This window comes from Microcebus murinus, chromosome 18 (assembly GCF_040939455.1).
Source record: "Microcebus murinus isolate Inina chromosome 18, M.murinus_Inina_mat1.0, whole genome shotgun sequence".
Classification (NCBI taxonomy): domain Eukaryota; kingdom Metazoa; phylum Chordata; class Mammalia; order Primates; family Cheirogaleidae; genus Microcebus; species Microcebus murinus.
In genome coordinates this window covers 306,833-326,306 of record NC_134121.1, presented here as the reverse complement: position 1 = coordinate 326,306, position 19,474 = coordinate 306,833, and positions in this window count along the sequence as shown.

The window sequence follows — 19,474 nt, the reverse complement described above, 5'->3', positions numbered from 1 at the left end:
ACAGCGCCCTTGCTGATCGCCTGCCGTGGGCGAGTGGACACAGCCAGATCCGCACTGCGCCCTGCCTGCCCGTCTCCCGTGGGCGAGTGGACACAGCCAGATCCACACTGCGCCCTGCCTGTCCGTCTGCCGTGGGCGAGTGGACACAGCCAGATCCGCACTGCGCCTTGCCTGACCGTCTCACGTGGGTGAGTGGACACAGCCAAATCCGCACTGCGCCCTGCCTGCCCGTATCCCGTGGGTGAGTGGACACAGCCAGATCCGCACTGCACCCTGCCTGACCGTCCTTCGTGGGTGAGTGGACACCGCCAGATCCGCACTGCGCCCTGCCTGCCCGTCTCCCGTGGGTGAGTGGACACAGCCAGATCCGCACTGCGCCCTGCCTGACCGTCTGCCGTCGGTGAGTGGACACAGCCAGATCCGCACTGCGCCCTGCCTGCCCGTCTCCCGTGGGTGAGTGGACACAGCCAGATCCGCACTGCGCCCTGCCTGACCGTCTGCCGTGGGTGAGTGTACACAGCCAGATCCACACTGCGCCCTGCCTGCCCGTCTGCCGTGGGCGAGTGGACACAGCCATATCTGCACTGCGCCCTGCATGACCGTCTGCCGTGGGCGAGTGGACACAGCCAGATCCGCACTGCGCCCTGCCTGACCGCCTGCCGTGGGTGAGTGGACACAGCCAGATCCGCACTGCGCCCTGTCTGACCGTCTGCCGTGGGTGAGTGGACACATCCAGATCCACACTGCGCCCTGCCTGCCCGTCTGCCGTGGGCGAGTGGACACAGCCATATCCGCACTGCGTGCTGCCTGACCGTCTGCCGTGGGTGAATGGACACAGCCAGATCCGCACTGCGCCCTTGCTAACCGCCTGCCGTGGGTGAGTGGACACAGCCAGATCCGCACTGGGCCCTGCCTGCCCGTCTCCCGTGGGCGAGTGGACACAGCCAGATCCGCACTGCGCCCTGCCTGACCGTCTGCCGTGGGTGAGTGGACACAGCCAGATCCACACTGCGCCCTGCCTGCCCGTCTGCCGTGGGCGAGCGGACACAGCCAGATCCGCACTGAGCACTGCCTGACCGTCTGCCGTGGGTCAGTGGACACAGCCAGATCCACACTGCGCCCTGCCTGACCGCCTGCCGTGGGTGAGTGGACACAGCCATATCCGCACTGCACCCTGCCTGCCCGTCTCCCGTGGGCGAGTGGACACAGCCAGATCCGCACTGCGCCCTGCCTGCCCGTCTGCCGTGGGCCAGTGGACACAGCCAGATCCGCACTGCGCCCTGACTGCCCGTCCCCGTGGGTGAGTGGACACCGACAGATCCGCACTGCGCACTGCCTGCCCGTCTCCCGTGGGTGAGTGGACACAGCCAGATCCTCACTGCGCTCTGCCTGCCCGTCTGCCGTGGGTGAGTGGACACAGCCAGATCCGCACTGCGCCCTGCCTGACCGTCTCCCGTGGGTGAGTGGACACAGCCAGATCCGCACTGCGCCTTGCCTGACCGTCTCACGTGGGTGAGTGGACACAGCCAGATCCGCACTGCACCCTGCCTGACCGTCCTTCGTGGGTGAGTGGACACCGCCAGATCCGCACTGCGCCCTGCCTGCCCGTCTCCCGTGGGTGAGTGGACACAGCCAGATCCGCACTGCGCCCTGCCTGACCGTCTGCCGTGGGTGAGTGTACACAGCCAGATCCACACTGCGCCCTGCCTGCCCGTCTGCCGTGGGCGAGCGGACACAGCAAGATCCGCACTGCGCACTGCCTGACCGTCTGCCGTGGGTGAGTGGACACAGCCAGATCCGCACTGCGCCCTGCCTGACCGCCTGTCGTGGGTGAGTGGACACAGCCAGATCCGCACTGCGCCCTGCCTGCCCGTCTCCCGTGGGCGAGTGGACACAGCCAGATCCGCACTGCGCCCTGCCTGCCTGTCTGCCGTGGGCAAGTGGACACAGCCAGATCCGCACTGCGCCCTGCCTGACCGTCTGCCGTGGGCGAGTGGACACAGCCAGATCCGCACTGCGCCCTGCCTGCCCTTCTCCCGTGGGTGAGTGGACACAGCCAGATCCGCACTGCGCCCTGCCTGCCCGTCTCCAGTGGGTGAGTGGACACAGCCAGATCGGCACTGCGCCCTGCCTGACCATCTGCCGTGGTGAGTGGACACAGCCAGATCCGCACTGTGCCCTGCCTGCCCGTCTCCCGTGGGTGAGTGGACACAGCCAGATCCGCACTGCGCCTTGCCTGCCTGTCTCCCGTCAGTGAGTGGACACAGCCAGATCCGAACTGCGCCCTGCCTGCCCGTCTCCCGTGGGCGAGTGGACACAGCCAGATCCGCACTGCGCCCTGCCTGCCCGTCTCCCGTGGGCGAGTGGACACAGCCAGATCCGCACTGCGCCCTGCCTGCCCTTCTGCCGTGGGCGAGTGGACAAAGCCAGATCCGCACTGCGCCCTGCCTGACCGTCTGCCGTGGGTGAGTGGACACAGTCCGATCCACACTGCGCCCTGCCTGCCCGTAAGCCGTGGGCGAGTGGACACAGCCAGGTCAGCACTGCGCCCTGCCTGACCATCTGCCGTGGGTGAGTGGACACAGCCAGATCCGCACTGCGCCCTGCCTGCCCTTTTGCCGTGGGCGAGTGGACACAGCCAGATCCGCACTGCGCCCTGCCTGCCATTCTGCCGTGGGTGAGTGGACACAGCCAGATCCGCACTGCGCCCTGCCTGACCGTCTGCCGTGGGCGAGTGGACACAGCCAGATCCACACTGCGCCCTGCCTGTCCGTCTGCCGTGGGCGAGTGGACACAGCCAGATCCGCACTGCGCCCTGCCTGCCCTTCTCCCGTGGGTGAGTGGACACAGCCAGATCCGCACTGCGCCCTGCCTGCCCGTCTCCAGTGGGTGAGTGGACACAGCCAGATCGGCACTGCGCCCTGCCTGACCGTCTGCCGTGGTGAGTGGACACAGCCAGATCCGCACTGCGCCCTGCCTGCCCGTCTCCCGTGGGTGAGTGGACACAGCCAGATCCGCACTGCGCCTTGCCTGCCTGTCTCCCGTCAGTGAGTGGACACAGCCAGATCCGAACTGCGCCCTGCCTGCCCGTCTCCCGTGGGCGAGTGGACACAGCCAGATCCGCACTGCGCCCTGCCTGCCCGTCTCCCGTGGGCGAGTGGACACAGCCAGATCCGCACTGCGCCCTGCCTGCCCTTCTGCCGTGGGCGAGTGGACACAGCCAGATCCGCACTGCGCCCTGCCTGACCTTCTGCCGTGGGTGAGTGGACACAGTCCGATCCACACTGCGCCCTGCCTGCCCGTATGCCGTGGGCGAGTGGACACAGCCAGATCCGCACTGCGCCCTGCCTGCCCGTCTCCCGTGGGCGTGGGGACACAGCCAGATCCGCACTGCGCCCTGCCGGACCGCCTGCCGTGGGTGAGTGGACACATCCAGATCCGCACTGCGCCCTGCTTGCCCCTCTCCCGTGGGTGAGTGGACACAGCCAGATCCACACTGCGCCCTGCCTGACCATCTGCCGTGGGTAAGTGGACACAGCCAGATCCGCTCTGCGGCCTGCCTGCCCGTCTCCCGTGGGTAAGTGGACACCTCCAGATCCGCACTGCGCCCTGCCTGCCCGTCTCCGGTGGGTGAGTGGACACAGCCAGATCTGCAATGCGCGCTGCCTGTCCGTCTCCCGTGGGCGAGTGGACACAGCCAGATCCGCACTGCGCCCTGCCTGACCGTCTGCCATGGGCGAGTGGAAACAGCCAGATCCGCACTGCGCACTGCCTGACCGTCTGCCGTGGGTGAGTGGACACAGCAAGATCCGCAGTGCGCCCTGCCTGACCGCCTGCCGTGAGTGAGTGGACACAGCCAGATCCGCACTGCACCCTGCCTGACCGTCTGCCGTGGGTGAGTGGACACATCCAGATCCTCACTGCGCCCTGAATGCCCGTCTGCCGTGGGCGAGTGGACACAGCCAGATCCGCACTGCGCCCTGCCTGACCGTCTGCCGTGGGTGAGTGGACACAGCCAGATCCACACTGCGGCCTGCCTGACCGCCTGACGTGGGTGAGTGGACACAGACATATCCGCACTGCGCCCTGCCTGCCCGTCTCCCGTGGGTGAGTGGACACAGCCAGATCCGCACTGCGCCCTGCCTGCCCTTCTGCCGTGGGCCAGTGGACACAGCCAGATCCGCACTGCGCCCTGCCTGCCCGTCTGCCGTGGGTCAGTGGACATAGCCAGATCCACACAGCACCGTCTCTGCCCATTTCCCGTGGGTGTGTGGACACAGCCAGATCGGCACTGCGCCCTGCCTGACCGTCTGCCGTGGGTGAGTGGACACAGCCATATCCGCACTGCGCCCTGCCTGCCCGTCTCCCGTGGGTGAGTGGACATAGCCAGATCCACACAGCACCGTCTCCGCCCATCTCCCGTGGGTGAGTGGACACAGCCGGGTCTGCACTGCGCCCTGCCTGCCCGTCTCCCGTCAGTGAGTGGACACAGCCAGATCCGCACTGCGCCCTGCCTGCCCGTCTCCCGTGGGTGAGTGGACACAGCCAGATCCGCACTGCGCCCTGCCTGCCCGTCTCCCGTGGGCGAGTGGATACAGCCAGATCCGCACTGCGCCCTGCCTGACCGTCTCCCGTGGGTGAGTGGACACAGCCAGATCCGCACTGCGCCCTACCTGCCCGTCTCCCGTGGGTGAGTGGACAAAGCCAGATCCGAACTGCACCCTGCCTTACCGTCCTTCGTGGGTGAGTGGACACCGCCAGATACGCACTGCGCCCTGCCTGCCCGTCTGCCGTGGGTGAGTGGACACAGCCAGATCCGCACTGCGCCCTGCCTGCCCGTCTCCCGTGGGTGAGTGGACATAGCCAGATCCACACAGCACCGTCTCCGCCCATCTCCCGTGGGTGAGTGGACACAGCCAGATCGGCACTGCGCCCTGCCTGACCGTCTGCCGTGGGTGAGTGGACACAGCCAGATCCGCACTGCGCCCTACCTGCCCGTCTCCCGTGGGCAAGTGGACATAGCCAGATCCGCACTGCGCCGTGCCTGACCGTCTCCCGTGGGTGATTGGACACAGCCAGATCCGCACTGCGCACTGCCTGACCGTCTGCCGTGGGTGAGTGGACACAGCCAGATCCGCACTGCGCCCTGCCTGCCCGTCTCCCGTGGGCGAGTGGACACAGCCAGATCCGCACTGCGCCCTGCCTGACCGCCTGCCGTGGGTGAGTGGACATAGCCATATCCGCACTGCGCCCTGCCTGCCCGTCTCCCGTGGGCGAGTGGACACAGCCAGATCCGCACTGCGCCCTGCCTGCCCTTCTGCCGTGGGCCAGTGGACACAGCCAGATCCGCACTGCGCCCTGCCTGCCTGTCTCCCGTGGGTGAGTGGACACAGCCAGATCGGCACTGCGCCCTGCCTGACCGTCTGCCGTGGGTGAGTGGACACAGCCAGATCGGTACTGCGCCCTGCCTGCCCGTCTCCCGTGGGTGAGTGGACATAGCCAGATCCACACAGCACCGTCTCTGCCCATCTCCCGTGGGTGAGTGGACACAGCCGGATCCGCACTGCGCCCTGCCTGCCTGTCTCCCGTGGGTGAGTGGACACAGCCAGATCCGCACTGCGCCCTGCCTGACCGTCTGCCGTGGGTGAGTGGACACAGCCAGATCCGCACTGCGCCCTGCCTGCCCTTCTGTGTGGGTGAATGGACACAGCCAGATCCGCACTGCGCCCTGCCTGCCCGTCTCCCGTCAGTGAGTGGCACAGCCAGATCCGCACTGCGCCCTGCCTGCCCGTCTCCCGTGGGTGAGTGGACACAGCCAGATCCACACTGCGCACTGCCTGACCGTCTGCCGTGGGCGAGTGGACACAGCCAGATCCGCACTGCGCCCTGCCTGACCGCCTGCCGTGTGTGAGTTGACACAGCCAGATCCGCACTGCGCCCTGTCTGACCGTCTGCCGTGGGTGAGTGGACACATCCAGATCCACACTGCGCCCTGCCTGCCCGTCTGCCGTGGGCGAGTGGACACAGCCAGATCCGCACTGCGCGCTGCCTGACCGTCTGCCGTGGGTGAGTGGACACAGCCAGATCCGCACTGCGCCCTTGCTGATCGCCTGCCGTGGGCGAGTGGACACAGCCAGATCCGCACTGCGCCCTGCCTGCCCGTCTCCCGTGGGCGAGTGGACACAGCCAGATCCACACTGCGCCCTGCCTGCCCGTCTGCCGTGGGCGAGCGGACACAGCAAGATCCGCACTGCGCACTGCCTGACCGTCTGCCGTGGGTGAGTGGACACAGCCAGATCCACACTGCACGCTGCCTGACCGTCTGCCGTGGGTGAATGGACACAGCCAGATCCGCACTGCGCCCTTGCTGACCGCCTGCCGTGGGTGAGTGGACACAGCCAGATCCGCACTGCGCCCTGCCTGCCCGTCTCCCGTGGGCGAGTGGACACAGCCAGATCCGCACTGCGCCCTGCCTGACCGTCTGCCGTGGGTGAGTGGACACAGCCAGATCCACACTGCGCCCTGCCTGCCCGTCTGCCGTGGGCGAGCGGACACAGCCAGATCCGCACTGCGCACTGCCTGACCGTCTGCCGTGGGCGAGTGGACACAGCCAGATCCACACTGCGCCCTGCCTGACCGCCTGCCGTGGGTGAGTGGACACAGCCATATCCGCACTGCGCCCTGCCTGCCCGTCTCCCGTGGGCGAGTGGACACAGCCAGATACGCACTGCGCCCTGCCTACCCTTCTGCCGTGGGCCAGTGGACACAGCCAGATCCGCACTGCGCCCTGCCTGACCGTCTGCCGTGGGTGAGTGGACACAGCCAGATCCACACTGCGCCCTGCCTGCCCGTCTGCCGTGGGTGAGTGGACACAGCCAGATCCGCACTGCGCCCTGCCTGACCGTCTGCCGTGGGTGAGTTGACACAGCCAGATCTGCACTGCGCCCTGCCTTACCGCCTGTCGTGGGTGAGTGGTCACAGCCAGATCCGTACTGCGCCCTGCCTGCCCGTCTGCCGTGGGTCAGTGGACATAGCCAGATCCACACAGCACCGTCTCTGCCCATCTCCCGAGGGTGAGTGGACACAGCCGGATCCGCACTGCGCCCTGCCTGCCTGTCTCCCGTGGGTGACTGGACACAGCCAGATCGGCACTGCGCCCTGCCTGACCGTCTGCCGTGGGTGAGTGGACACAGCCAGATCCACACTGCGCACTGCCTGACCGTCTGCCGTGGGCGAGTGGACACAGCCAGATCCGCACTGCGCCCTGCCTGACCGCCTGCCGTGGGTGAGTGGACACAGCCAGATCCGCACTGCGCCCTGTCTGACCGTCTGCCGTGGGTGAGTGGACACATCCAGATCCACACTGCGCCCTGCCTGCCCGTCTGCCGTGGGCGAGTGGACAAAGCCAGATCCGCACTGCGCTCTGCCTGACCGTCTGCCGTGGGTGAGTGGACACAGCCAGATCCGCACTGCGCCCTTGCTGATCGCCTGCCGTGGGCGAGTGGACACAGCCAGATCCGCACTGCGCCCTGCCTGCCCGTCTCCCGTGGGCGAGTGGACACAGCCAGATCCACACTGCGCCCTGCCTGCCCGTCTGCCGTGGGCGAGCGGACACAGCAAGATCCGCACTGCGCACTGCCTGACCGTCTGCCGTGGGTGAGTGGACACAGCCAGATCCGCACTGCGCCCTGCCTGACCGCCTGTCGTGGGTGAGTGGACACAGCCAGATCCGCACTGCGCCCTGCCTGCCCGTCTCCCGTGGGCGAGTGGACACAGCCAGATCCGCACTGCGCCCTGCCTGCCCGTCTGCCGTGGGCAAGTGGACACAGCCAGATCCGCACTGCGCACTGCCTGACCGTCTGCCGTGGGCGAGTGGACACAGCCAGATCCGCACTGCGCCCTGCCTGCCCGTCTCCAGTGGGTGAGTGGACACAGCCAGATCAGCACTGCGCCCTGCCTGACCGTCTGCCGTGGTGAGTGGACACAGCCAGATCCGCACTGCGCCCTGCCTGCCCGTCTCCCGTGGGTGAGTGGACACAGCCAGATCCGCACTGCGCCTTACCTGCCCGTCTCCCGTCAGTGAGTGGACACAGCCAGATCTGAACTGCGCCCTGCCTGCCCGTCTCCCGTGGGCGAGTGGACACAGCCAGATCCGCACTGCGCCCTGCCTGCCCGTCTCCCGTGGGCGAGTGGACACAGCCAGATCCGCACTGCGCCCTGCCTGCCCTTCTGCTTGGGCGAGTGGACACAGCCAGATCCGCACAGCGCCCTGCCTGACCGTCTGCCGTGGGTGAGTGGACACAGTCCGATCCACACTGCGCCCTGCCTGACCGTCTGCCGTGGGTGAGTGGACACAGCCAGATCCGTACTGCGCCCTGCCTGCCCGTCTCCCGTGGGTGAGTGGACATAGCCAGATCCACACAGCACCGTCTCTGCCCATCTCCCGTGGGTGAGTGGACACAGCCGGATCCGCACTGCGCCCTGCCTGCCTGTCTCCCGTGGGTGAGTGGACACAGCCAGATCCGCACTGCGCCCTGCCTGACCGTCTGCCGTGGGTGAGTGGACACAGCCAGATCCACACTGCGCCCTGCCTGCCCGTCTGCCGTGGGCGAGCGGACACAGCCAGATCCGCACTGAGCACTGCCTGACCGTCTGCCGTGGGTCAGTGGACACAGCCAGATCCACACTGCGCCCTGCCTGACCGCCTGCCGTGGGTGAGTGGACACAGCCATATCCGCACTGCACCCTGCCTGCCCGTCTCCCGTGGGCGAGTGGACACAGCCAGATCCGCACTGCGCCCTGCCTGCCCGTCTGCCGTGGGCCAGTGGACACAGCCAGATCCGCACTGCGCCCTGACTGCCCGTCCCCGTGGGTGAGTGGACACCGACAGATCCGCACTGCGCACTGCCTGCCCGTCTCCCGTGGGTGAGTGGACACAGCCAGATCCTCACTGCGCTCTGCCTGCCCGTCTGCCGTGGGTGAGTGGACACAGCCAGATCCGCACTGCGCCCTGCCTGACCGTCTCCCGTGGGTGAGTGGACACAGCCAGATCCGCACTGCGCCTTGCCTGACCGTCTCACGTGGGTGAGTGGACACAGCCAGATCCGCACTGCACCCTGCCTGACCGTCCTTCGTGGGTGAGTGGACACCGCCAGATCCGCACTGCGCCCTGCCTGCCCGTCTCCCGTGGGTGAGTGGACACAGCCAGATCCGCACTGCGCCCTGCCTGACCGTCTGCCGTGGGTGAGTGTACACAGCCAGATCCACACTGCGCCCTGCCTGCCCGTCTGCCGTGGGCGAGCGGACACAGCAAGATCCGCACTGCGCACTGCCTGACCGTCTGCCGTGGGTGAGTGGACACAGCCAGATCCGCACTGCGCCCTGCCTGACCGCCTGTCGTGGGTGAGTGGACACAGCCAGATCCGCACTGCGCCCTGCCTGCCCGTCTCCCGTGGGCGAGTGGACACAGCCAGATCCGCACTGCGCCCTGCCTGCCTGTCTGCCGTGGGCAAGTGGACACAGCCAGATCCGCACTGCGCCCTGCCTGACCGTCTGCCGTGGGCGAGTGGACACAGCCAGATCCGCACTGCGCCCTGCCTGCCCTTCTCCCGTGGGTGAGTGGACACAGCCAGATCCGCACTGCGCCCTGCCTGCCCGTCTCCAGTGGGTGAGTGGACACAGCCAGATCGGCACTGCGCCCTGCCTGACCATCTGCCGTGGTGAGTGGACACAGCCAGATCCGCACTGTGCCCTGCCTGCCCGTCTCCCGTGGGTGAGTGGACACAGCCAGATCCGCACTGCGCCTTGCCTGCCTGTCTCCCGTCAGTGAGTGGACACAGCCAGATCCGAACTGCGCCCTGCCTGCCCGTCTCCCGTGGGCGAGTGGACACAGCCAGATCCGCACTGCGCCCTGCCTGCCCGTCTCCCGTGGGCGAGTGGACACAGCCAGATCCGCACTGCGCCCTGCCTGCCCTTCTGCCGTGGGCGAGTGGACAAAGCCAGATCCGCACTGCGCCCTGCCTGACCGTCTGCCGTGGGTGAGTGGACACAGTCCGATCCACACTGCGCCCTGCCTGCCCGTAAGCCGTGGGCGAGTGGACACAGCCAGGTCAGCACTGCGCCCTGCCTGACCATCTGCCGTGGGTGAGTGGACACAGCCAGATCCGCACTGCGCCCTGCCTGCCCTTTTGCCGTGGGCGAGTGGACACAGCCAGATCCGCACTGCGCCCTGCCTGCCATTCTGCCGTGGGTGAGTGGACACAGCCAGATCCGCACTGCGCCCTGCCTGACCGTCTGCCGTGGGCGAGTGGACACAGCCAGATCCACACTGCGCCCTGCCTGTCCGTCTGCCGTGGGCGAGTGGACACAGCCAGATCCGCACTGCGCCCTGCCTGCCCTTCTCCCGTGGGTGAGTGGACACAGCCAGATCCGCACTGCGCCCTGCCTGCCCGTCTCCAGTGGGTGAGTGGACACAGCCAGATCGGCACTGCGCCCTGCCTGACCGTCTGCCGTGGTGAGTGGACACAGCCAGATCCGCACTGCGCCCTGCCTGCCCGTCTCCCGTGGGTGAGTGGACACAGCCAGATCCGCACTGCGCCTTGCCTGCCTGTCTCCCGTCAGTGAGTGGACACAGCCAGATCCGAACTGCGCCCTGCCTGCCCGTCTCCCGTGGGCGAGTGGACACAGCCAGATCCGCACTGCGCCCTGCCTGCCCGTCTCCCGTGGGCGAGTGGACACAGCCAGATCCGCACTGCGCCCTGCCTGCCCTTCTGCCGTGGGCGAGTGGACACAGCCAGATCCGCACTGCGCCCTGCCTGACCTTCTGCCGTGGGTGAGTGGACACAGTCCGATCCACACTGCGCCCTGCCTGCCCGTATGCCGTGGGCGAGTGGACACAGCCAGATCCGCACTGCGCCCTGCCTGCCCGTCTCCCGTGGGCGTGGGGACACAGCCAGATCCGCACTGCGCCCTGCCGGACCGCCTGCCGTGGGTGAGTGGACACATCCAGATCCGCACTGCGCCCTGCTTGCCCCTCTCCCGTGGGTGAGTGGACACAGCCAGATCCACACTGCGCCCTGCCTGACCATCTGCCGTGGGTAAGTGGACACAGCCAGATCCGCTCTGCGGCCTGCCTGCCCGTCTCCCGTGGGTAAGTGGACACCTCCAGATCCGCACTGCGCCCTGCCTGCCCGTCTCCGGTGGGTGAGTGGACACAGCCAGATCTGCAATGCGCGCTGCCTGTCCGTCTCCCGTGGGCGAGTGGACACAGCCAGATCCGCACTGCGCCCTGCCTGACCGTCTGCCATGGGCGAGTGGAAACAGCCAGATCCGCACTGCGCACTGCCTGACCGTCTGCCGTGGGTGAGTGGACACAGCAAGATCCGCAGTGCGCCCTGCCTGACCGCCTGCCGTGAGTGAGTGGACACAGCCAGATCCGCACTGCACCCTGCCTGACCGTCTGCCGTGGGTGAGTGGACACATCCAGATCCTCACTGCGCCCTGAATGCCCGTCTGCCGTGGGCGAGTGGACACAGCCAGATCCGCACTGCGCCCTGCCTGACCGTCTGCCGTGGGTGAGTGGACACAGCCAGATCCACACTGCGGCCTGCCTGACCGCCTGACGTGGGTGAGTGGACACAGACATATCCGCACTGCGCCCTGCCTGCCCGTCTCCCGTGGGTGAGTGGACACAGCCAGATCCGCACTGCGCCCTGCCTGCCCTTCTGCCGTGGGCCAGTGGACACAGCCAGATCCGCACTGCGCCCTGCCTGCCCGTCTGCCGTGGGTCAGTGGACATAGCCAGATCCACACAGCACCGTCTCTGCCCATTTCCCGTGGGTGTGTGGACACAGCCAGATCGGCACTGCGCCCTGCCTGACCGTCTGCCGTGGGTGAGTGGACACAGCCATATCCGCACTGCGCCCTGCCTGCCCGTCTCCCGTGGGTGAGTGGACATAGCCAGATCCACACAGCACCGTCTCCGCCCATCTCCCGTGGGTGAGTGGACACAGCCGGGTCTGCACTGCGCCCTGCCTGCCCGTCTCCCGTCAGTGAGTGGACACAGCCAGATCCGCACTGCGCCCTGCCTGCCCGTCTCCCGTGGGTGAGTGGACACAGCCAGATCCGCACTGCGCCCTGCCTGCCCGTCTCCCGTGGGCGAGTGGATACAGCCAGATCCGCACTGCGCCCTGCCTGACCGTCTCCCGTGGGTGAGTGGACACAGCCAGATCCGCACTGCGCCCTACCTGCCCGTCTCCCGTGGGTGAGTGGACAAAGCCAGATCCGAACTGCACCCTGCCTTACCGTCCTTCGTGGGTGAGTGGACACCGCCAGATACGCACTGCGCCCTGCCTGCCCGTCTGCCGTGGGTGAGTGGACACAGCCAGATCCGCACTGCGCCCTGCCTGCCCGTCTCCCGTGGGTGAGTGGACATAGCCAGATCCACACAGCACCGTCTCCGCCCATCTCCCGTGGGTGAGTGGACACAGCCAGATCGGCACTGCGCCCTGCCTGACCGTCTGCCGTGGGTGAGTGGACACAGCCAGATCCGCACTGCGCCCTACCTGCCCGTCTCCCGTGGGCAAGTGGACATAGCCAGATCCGCACTGCGCCGTGCCTGACCGTCTCCCGTGGGTGATTGGACACAGCCAGATCCGCACTGCGCACTGCCTGACCGTCTGCCGTGGGTGAGTGGACACAGCCAGATCCGCACTGCGCCCTGCCTGCCCGTCTCCCGTGGGCGAGTGGACACAGCCAGATCCGCACTGCGCCCTGCCTGACCGCCTGCCGTGGGTGAGTGGACATAGCCATATCCGCACTGCGCCCTGCCTGCCCGTCTCCCGTGGGCGAGTGGACACAGCCAGATCCGCACTGCGCCCTGCCTGCCCTTCTGCCGTGGGCCAGTGGACACAGCCAGATCCGCACTGCGCCCTGCCTGCCTGTCTCCCGTGGGTGAGTGGACACAGCCAGATCGGCACTGCGCCCTGCCTGACCGTCTGCCGTGGGTGAGTGGACACAGCCAGATCGGTACTGCGCCCTGCCTGCCCGTCTCCCGTGGGTGAGTGGACATAGCCAGATCCACACAGCACCGTCTCTGCCCATCTCCCGTGGGTGAGTGGACACAGCCGGATCCGCACTGCGCCCTGCCTGCCTGTCTCCCGTGGGTGAGTGGACACAGCCAGATCCGCACTGCGCCCTGCCTGACCGTCTGCCGTGGGTGAGTGGACACAGCCAGATCCGCACTGCGCCCTGCCTGCCCTTCTGTGTGGGTGAATGGACACAGCCAGATCCGCACTGCGCCCTGCCTGCCCGTCTCCCGTCAGTGAGTGGCACAGCCAGATCCGCACTGCGCCCTGCCTGCCCGTCTCCCGTGGGTGAGTGGACACAGCCAGATCCACACTGCGCACTGCCTGACCGTCTGCCGTGGGCGAGTGGACACAGCCAGATCCGCACTGCGCCCTGCCTGACCGCCTGCCGTGTGTGAGTTGACACAGCCAGATCCGCACTGCGCCCTGTCTGACCGTCTGCCGTGGGTGAGTGGACACATCCAGATCCACACTGCGCCCTGCCTGCCCGTCTGCCGTGGGCGAGTGGACACAGCCAGATCCGCACTGCGCGCTGCCTGACCGTCTGCCGTGGGTGAGTGGACACAGCCAGATCCGCACTGCGCCCTTGCTGATCGCCTGCCGTGGGCGAGTGGACACAGCCAGATCCGCACTGCGCCCTGCCTGCCCGTCTCCCGTGGGCGAGTGGACACAGCCAGATCCACACTGCGCCCTGCCTGCCCGTCTGCCGTGGGCGAGCGGACACAGCAAGATCCGCACTGCGCACTGCCTGACCGTCTGCCGTGGGTGAGTGGACACAGCCAGATCCACACTGCACGCTGCCTGACCGTCTGCCGTGGGTGAATGGACACAGCCAGATCCGCACTGCGCCCTTGCTGACCGCCTGCCGTGGGTGAGTGGACACAGCCAGATCCGCACTGCGCCCTGCCTGCCCGTCTCCCGTGGGCGAGTGGACACAGCCAGATCCGCACTGCGCCCTGCCTGACCGTCTGCCGTGGGTGAGTGGACACAGCCAGATCCACACTGCGCCCTGCCTGCCCGTCTGCCGTGGGCGAGCGGACACAGCCAGATCCGCACTGCGCACTGCCTGACCGTCTGCCGTGGGCGAGTGGACACAGCCAGATCCACACTGCGCCCTGCCTGACCGCCTGCCGTGGGTGAGTGGACACAGCCATATCCGCACTGCGCCCTGCCTGCCCGTCTCCCGTGGGCGAGTGGACACAGCCAGATACGCACTGCGCCCTGCCTACCCTTCTGCCGTGGGCCAGTGGACACAGCCAGATCCGCACTGCGCCCTGCCTGACCGTCTGCCGTGGGTGAGTGGACACAGCCAGATCCACACTGCGCCCTGCCTGCCCGTCTGCCGTGGGTGAGTGGACACAGCCAGATCCGCACTGCGCCCTGCCTGACCGTCTGCCGTGGGTGAGTTGACACAGCCAGATCTGCACTGCGCCCTGCCTTACCGCCTGTCGTGGGTGAGTGGTCACAGCCAGATCCGTACTGCGCCCTGCCTGCCCGTCTGCCGTGGGTCAGTGGACATAGCCAGATCCACACAGCACCGTCTCTGCCCATCTCCCGAGGGTGAGTGGACACAGCCGGATCCGCACTGCGCCCTGCCTGCCTGTCTCCCGTGGGTGACTGGACACAGCCAGATCGGCACTGCGCCCTGCCTGACCGTCTGCCGTGGGTGAGTGGACACAGCCAGATCCACACTGCGCACTGCCTGACCGTCTGCCGTGGGCGAGTGGACACAGCCAGATCCGCACTGCGCCCTGCCTGACCGCCTGCCGTGGGTGAGTGGACACAGCCAGATCCGCACTGCGCCCTGTCTGACCGTCTGCCGTGGGTGAGTGGACACATCCAGATCCACACTGCGCCCTGCCTGCCCGTCTGCCGTGGGCGAGTGGACAAAGCCAGATCCGCACTGCGCTCTGCCTGACCGTCTGCCGTGGGTGAGTGGACACAGCCAGATCCGCACTGCGCCCTTGCTGATCGCCTGCCGTGGGCGAGTGGACACAGCCAGATCCGCACTGCGCCCTGCCTGCCCGTCTCCCGTGGGCGAGTGGACACAGCCAGATCCACACTGCGCCCTGCCTGCCCGTCTGCCGTGGGCGAGCGGACACAGCAAGATCCGCACTGCGCACTGCCTGACCGTCTGCCGTGGGTGAGTGGACACAGCCAGATCCGCACTGCGCCCTGCCTGACCGCCTGTCGTGGGTGAGTGGACACAGCCAGATCCGCACTGCGCCCTGCCTGCCCGTCTCCCGTGGGCGAGTGGACACAGCCAGATCCGCACTGCGCCCTGCCTGCCCGTCTGCCGTGGGCAAGTGGACACAGCCAGATCCGCACTGCGCACTGCCTGACCGTCTGCCGTGGGCGAGTGGACACAGCCAGATCCGCACTGCGCCCTGCCTGCCCGTCTCCAGTGGGTGAGTGGACACAGCCAGATCAGCACTGCGCCCTGCCTGACCGTCTGCCGTGGTGAGTGGACACAGCCAGATCCGCACTGCGCCCTGCCTGCCCGTCTCCCGTGGGTGAGTGGACACAGCCAGATCCGCACTGCGCCTTACCTGCCCGTCTCCCGTCAGTGAGTGGACACAGCCAGATCTGAACTGCGCCCTGCCTGCCCGTCTCCCGTGGGCGAGTGGACACAGCCAGATCCGCACTGCGCCCTGCCTGCCCGTCTCCCGTGGGCGAGTGGACACAGCCAGATCCGCACTGCGCCCTGCCTGCCCTTCTGCTTGGGCGAGTGGACACAGCCAGATCCGCACAGCGCCCTGCCTGACCGTCTGCCGTGGGTGAGTGGACACAGTCCGATCCACACTGCGCCCTGCCTGACCGTCTGCCGTGGGTGAGTGGACACAGCCAGATCCGTACTGCGCCCTGCCTGCCCGTCTCCCGTGGGTGAGTGGACATAGCCAGATCCACACAGCACCGTCTCTGCCCATCTCCCGTGGGTGAGTGGACACAGCCGGATCCGCACTGCGCCCTGCCTGCCTGTCTCCCGTGGGTGAGTGGACACAGCCAGATCCGCACTGCGCCCTGCCTGACCGTCTGCCGTGGGTGAGTGGACACAGCCAGATCCGCACTGCGCCCTGCCTGCCCTTCTGTGTGGGTGAGGGGACACAGCCAGATCCGCACTGCGCCCTGCCTGCCCATCTCCCGTCAGTGAGTGGCACAGCCAGATCCGCACTGCGCCCTGCCTGCCCGTCTCCCGTGGGTGAGTGGACACAGCCAGATCCACACTGCGCCCTGCCTGCCCGTCTGCCGTGGGCGAGTGGACACAGCCAGATCCGCACTGCGCCCTGCCTGACCGCCTGCCGTGGGTGAGTGGACACAGCCAGATCCGCACTGCGCCCTGTCTGACCGTCTGCCGTGGGTGAGTGGACACATCCAGATCCACACTGCGCCCTGCCTGCCCGTCTGCCGTGGGCGAGTGGACAAAGCCAGATCCGCACTGCGCTCTGCCTGACCGTCTGCCGTGGGTGAGTGGACACAGCCAGATCCGCACTGCGCCCTTGCTGATCGCCTGCCGTGGGCGAGTGGACACAGCCAGATCCGCACTGCGCCCTGCCTGCCCGTCTCCCGTGGGCGAGTGGACACAGCCAGATCCACACTGCGCCCTGCCTGCCCGTCTGCCGTGGGCGAGCGGACACAGCAAGATCCGCACTGCGCACTGCCTGACCGTCTGCCGTGGGTGAGTGGACACAGCCAGATCCGCACTGCGCCCTGCCTGACCGCCTGTCGTGGGTGAGTGGACACAGCCAGATCCGCACTGCGCCCTGCCTGCCCGTCTCCCGTGGGCGAGTGGACACAGCCAGATCCGCACTGCGCCCTGCCTGCCCGTCTGCCGTGGGCAAGTGGACACAGCCAGATCCGCACTGCGCACTGCCTGACCGTCTGCCGTGGGCGAGTGGACACAGCCAGATCCGCACTGCGCCCTGCCTGCCCGTCTCCAGTGGGTGAGTGGACACAGCCAGATCAGCACTGCGCCCTGCCTGACCGTCTGCCGTGGTGAGTGGACACAGCCAGATCCGCACTGCGCCCTGCCTGCCCGTCTCCCGTGGGTGAGTGGACACAGCCAGATCCGCACTGCGCCTTACCTGCCCGTCTCCCGTCAGTGAGTGGACACAGCCAGATCTGAACTGCGCCCTGCCTGCCCGTCTCCCGTGGGCGAGTGGACACAGCCAGATCCGCACTGCGCCCTGCCTGCCCGTCTCCCGTGGGCGAGTGGACACAGCCAGATCCGCACTGCGCCCTGCCTGCCCTTCTGCTTGGGCGAGTGGACACAGCCAGATCCGCACAGCGCCCTGCCTGACCGTCTGCCGTGGGTGAGTGGACACAGTCCGATCCACACTGCGCCCTGCCTGACCGTCTGCCGTGGGTGAGTGGACACAGCCAGATCCGTACTGCGCCCTGCCTGCCCGTCTCCCGTGGGTGAGTGGACATAGCCAGATCCACACAGCACCGTCTCTGCCCATCTCCCGTGGGTGAGTGGACACAGCCGGATCCGCACTGCGCCCTGCCTGCCTGTCTCCCGTGGGTGAGTGGACACAGCCAGATCCGCACTGCGCCCTGCCTGACCGTCTGCCGTGGGTGAGTGGACACAGCCAGATCCGCACTGCGCCCTGCCTGCCCTTCTGTGTGGGTGAGGGGACACAGCCAGATCCGCACTGCGCCCTGCCTGCCCATCTCCCGTCAGTGAGTGGCACAGCCAGATCCGCACTGCGCCCTGCCTGCCCGTCTCCCGTGGGTGAGTGGACACAGCCAGATCCACACTGCGCACTGCCTGACCGTCTGCCGTGGGCGAGTGGACACAGCCAGATCCGCACTGCGCCCTGCCTTACCGCCTGCCGTGGGTGAGTGGACACAGCCAGATCCGCACTGCGCCCTGTCTGACCGTCTGCCGTGGGTGAGTGGACACATCCAGATCCACACTGCGCCCTGCCTGCCCGTCTGCCGTGGGCGAGTGGACACAGCCAGATCCGCACTGCGCGCTGCCTGACCGTCTGCCGTGGGTGAGTGGACACAGCCAGATCCGCACAGCGCCCTTGCTGATCGCCTGCCGTGGGCGAGTGGACACAGCCAGATCCGCACTGCGCCCTGCCTGCCCGTCTCCCGTGGGCGAGTGGACACAGCCAGATCCACACTGCGCCCTGCCTGTCCGTCTGCCGTGGGCGAGTGGACACAGCCAGATCCGCACTGCGCCTTGCCTGACCGTCTCACGTGGGTGAGTGGACACAGCCAAATCCGCACTGCGCCCTGCCTGCCCGTATCCCGTGGGTGAGTGGACACAGCCAGATCCGCACTGCACCCTGCCTGACCGTCCTTCGTGGGTGAGTGGACACCGCCAGATCCGCACTGCGCCCTGCCTGCCCGTCTCCCGTGGGTGAGTGGACACAGCCAGATCCGCACTGCGCCCTGCCTGACCGTCTGCCGTGGGTGAGTGTACACAGCCAGATCCACACTGCGCCCTGCCTGCCCGTCTGCCGTGGGCGAGTGGACACAGCCATATCTGCACTGCGCCCTGCATGACCGTCTGCCGTGGGCGAGTGGACACAGCCAGATCCGCACTGCGCCCTGCCTGACCGCCTGCCGTGGGTGAGTGGACACAGCCAGATCCGCACTGCGCCCTGTCTGACCGTCTGCCGTGGGTGAGTGGACACATCCAGATCCACACTGCGCCCTGCCTGCCCGTCTGCCGTGGGCGAGTGGACACAGCCAGATCCGCACTGCGCGCTGCCTGACCGTCTGCCGTGGGTGAGTGGACACAGCCAGATCCGCACTGCGCCCTTGCTGATCGCCTGCCGTGGGTGAGTGGATACAGCCAGATCCGCACTGCGCCCTGCCTGCCCGTCTCCCGTGGGCGAGTGGACACAGCCAGATCCGCACTGCGCCCTGCCTGACCATCTGCCGTGGGTGAGTGGACACAGCCAGATCCACACTGCGCCCTGCCTGCCCGTCTGCCGTGGGCGAGCGGACACAGCAAGATCCGTACTGCGCACTGCCTGACCGTCTGCCGTGGGTGAGTGGACACAGCCAGATCCGCACTGCGCCCTGCCTGACCGCCTGTCGTGGGTGAGTGGACACAGCCAGATCCACACTGCGCCCTGCCTGCCCGTCTCCCGTGGGCGAGTGGACACAGCCAGATCCGCACTGCGCCCTGCCTGCCCGTCTGCCGTGGGCAAGTGGACACAGCCAGATCCGCACTGCGCCCTGCCTGACCGTCTGCCGTGGGCGAGTGGACACAGCCAGATCCGCACTGCGCCCTGCCTGACCGTCTGCCGTGGGTGAGTGGACACAGTCCGATCCACACTGCGCCCTGCCTGCCCGTATGCCGTGGGCAAGTGGACACAGCCAGGTCCGCACTGCGCCCTGCCTGACCATCTGCCGTGGGTGAGTGGACACAG